General features: G+C 55.1%; 1 protein-coding gene across 3 annotated transcripts in view; it reads left to right on the top strand.

The window, feature by feature from the left end:
* Positions 1-2831: 2831 nt before the first annotated feature.
* Positions 2832-3234, top strand: part of LOC103676619 (E3 ubiquitin-protein ligase RNF4) — a 207227-nt gene continuing 206824 nt past the window's right edge. For 2 of the 3 annotated variants that reach the window (XM_040625119.1, XM_040625117.1), the window contains exon 1: positions 2832-2937. The gene's annotated coding sequence lies outside the window, so the exon portion shown is untranslated. The remainder of the gene's footprint in view (positions 2938-3234) is intronic. The other variant, XM_040625120.1, reaches the window with a different exon arrangement.

Genomic DNA, 3234 nt, shown 5'->3' with positions numbered 1-3234 from the left:
ATGAGCCCTTTGAGAGACAGTCAAACTGCCCCTGGAAAGAGGGCCAGCTGAGAGAAGCCACGTCCAGCTGATGCCAAGAAATCGCTCTCCGGACCACCAAGGAAGTGACATTCTGCTTCAGTGTATTTTCTGCCTAAGTGCAGCCAGAAGACCCTCATGGACAGTACCTGAAACTCACGTGGGTAGAGGTTCTTTGCAAATAGTTAAATAGCAGATTCTCTGACCTCATCCACAGAGATTCAGGTTCCGGTGTGATACCAGGAATCGACATTAGCTGTGTGGCACTTGGAAGCACCAAGGTTCCAGGCTTTTCTCCGAGCTGGAAACATTCAGGGCCAGAGGCATTACCTGTGAGGGAGCCAGGGATATTCACACCCCAAGTTCAGTGTCAAATGAAGTTCCGAAAGAACTTGAAGGTCACGAACCTGAGACCGTGACCTGAGCTGAAATCAAGGGTTGGACACTCAACTGAGCCACCCAGGCGCCCCTCAACATCACATCTTTAATGTGATACATTAAAGTTACAAATAGAGGGGCGCCTGGGTGGTTCAGTCGGTAAGCGGCTGCCTTCGGCTCATGTCATGATCCCAGGGTCCTGGGACGGAGCCCTGCATAAGGCTCTCTGCTCAGCAGGGAATCTTCTTATGCCTCTGCCCCTCCCCCTGCTCATGCTTACGCTCTCATGCTTGCTCTCTCTCTGAAATAAAATCTTAAAAAAATAAAGTTACAAGTGGAAAACCCTAGCTTTTCTTTAGATTCTGGAATTCAAATTATTAATCTTATTTTTTAAATCTATATTGTTTCGTGTATGGTTCCATTTACAAGCTGAAATCCCCTTTAACATTTTTTTTTTTTGAGATTTATTTTATTTTAGAGAGAGAGAGAGAGAGGGAGGGAGCATGCAAGCACGGGGCGGGGGGATAGAGAGAGAGAGAATTGCAAGCCGACTCCCCAGTGAGCACAGAGCCAGACACAGGGCTCGACCCCACCATCAGTGAGATCACAATCTGAGCTGAAACCAAGAGTTGAATGATTAACCAACTGTGCCCCCCCAGGCACTCCCCCTTTAACATTTTAAACTGCATTTATACATGTAGAATCTAAACTTATTTTTTAGCATTTCTGTTGTTTGTCTTATCAACTAAGGATTCCTATAGATGTATTAAAGGTCTAATTTCTCTTAAATTTGTAAATTTTTTAATATTCCAATTACAATAACAAACTAATATCTCGTAACTTCCAACTTAAAATCACTATCAAAATCAATAGTCAACATATTTCATGCAGAATCAGATTTATCTGCCATGCCAAATTCTTTTACGGTTGCATAAGTATCAAACACAGAGACTGCTCGTAAATGCAACACGAAACCACGAATGCTCTCTGGTTTTGATCTGCTTAGTCATTTCCATACATGACTCAATCTTCTGGGTTGAAGACCCGCTCTTAGTAAAAGTCCAACCCAGGTATTCCAAGTGACGTCCTCACTGCCGGGAGGGTGTCTGGGGACCAGTCATGACGGCCATGGCCTGGATCTGGGTTCCTCAGAACAGGAGGGACAAGCTAGGCTTTCGATTGCCAAATCCATGTCCAAGTCCAGCTCTGGCAGCCGAACGCAAGGAACCCACCACCCACTTTTCTCCTGAGGATCTGATCTGCAGCCTCCTCTCAGAGCCTGGCATGCACCTGTGCTGTTCTGTGTGAGGTCCACCACCTCCCCGCCTTCCCCCTCTGACGCAGGTACTGGACTATTATCCCCACATACCAGGTAAGGGGACTGGTGAGACCTGCTTAAACAATGGAGCTGGGATTCACACTCAGGCAGATAGGATCCAGAGCCCACGCGCTCTTAACCCTTCGGAATTATGCCAGATGCCCCAGACAGCTCCAGGCCTCGGCCCAGGCCATGGCCCTTTTCCTAGGACTAGTCCTGGGGCAGAGTGCTCCCCCAGGGGTTCAGTCCTTCCTTTCCTCACACCCATCGCCCTCGGGATAATCCAGATATCTGGTCCCTCCACAATATGGCTCTTGCCTGCTCCCACCGCCACTGCTCCCCAACTCTGCTCCTCGCACAATGGGCAGCCTGCAGTCTCCTGGACAGGCCAGCCTATTTCTCCCCACCCAGGTTCCCTCTTCTGAGATTGTGCTCTTCCCTTCTAGTCCTTTCAGTTCCCAGCTCCGACGTCACTTCCTCCAGGGAGCCCTCCCAGAGACTCTGATTGAGTGCTTCCTCCGGGTTCCCGCAAATGGGCGAGGCTGTGCTTCCCTCCTGTCTTCACCGCCAGCCTGGAAAGTCCGGGATCACTGGGACCAGGAGCCCGGCCCCGGGTCCAGGGCACGGCCAGTGCCGTGGAGTTGGTGCAGATTCAGGCCTGAGTTCTGGCCGACAGGAGAGACCCGGGGCCATTGCTCACAAAAGCCATGCTAACAGGAGAGGGAACTTAGGCCCAGAGAGGGGCGGGAGTGGGCCCGGGTATGCGGGCCGTAGAACGCCTGTACTGAACCAGCTCCGCCTGGTCGCCCAGAGGTGCGTGGCCAAGATCAAAGCGCCCGGAGCCCCGAGGCGGCATCCCAGTAAACCACAACTCCCGAGAGGCCTTGCGCACCCGGGGCCGCAGACTGCGCGTCTCGCGGGAAAGCGGGAGCTCGAGCTCGCGAGCGTGGGCGGGACCGGAAAGAGGCGCGTTTCAAAGCGGTAATAGATGGTTTTCTTACCCAATAGGATTGAAAACATACCTCCTGGACCGGTAGCCCGCCGGAGTCGAGGGGACGACGGCCAATGGGAGGGCGCGGGGGGTGGAGCCCAGGCCTCAGGAGCGGAAGTGGGTCGCTGTTGAGGCGGCGGCGTCTTGCTTGAGGGTATCTCCTCCGTAGCTTCCGGGGGTGCTTCCTCGCCCGAGTGTGTCGGCGGCGGTTCCTGCCGCACCAAACCTCCCGGTAAGTCAGGCTTTGCGGAGAGCGAGCGGCCAGCCAGGGCCGGGCGGATGGGGGGTTCGGACGGCTTCGCGGCCTGCGGAAGCCGGCGGCGCGGCTGTCCGCCGTAGCGCGGCCAAGCCAGCTCGGGCCGGACGCCCGGCCGGGCCTCCCTCGGGACCGCGGGCCCGGCCGCCCGCCACGCCCCGCTGTCCGCGTGGCCGTCCGAGCCCGGCTCGGCGGGGGGAACGAACGTGCGAGCGCCTCGCCGAGGGTCTCGGCTGCCCCGGCGGACTGAGGCCGCTGCGCTCGGTTGTAGCA

Source organism: Ursus maritimus, unplaced genomic scaffold (assembly GCF_017311325.1).
Source record: "Ursus maritimus isolate PB19 unplaced genomic scaffold, ASM1731132v1 scaffold_8, whole genome shotgun sequence".
Classification (NCBI taxonomy): Eukaryota; Metazoa; Chordata; class Mammalia; order Carnivora; family Ursidae; genus Ursus; species Ursus maritimus.
This window is presented reverse-complemented; position numbering and strand designations above follow the sequence as displayed.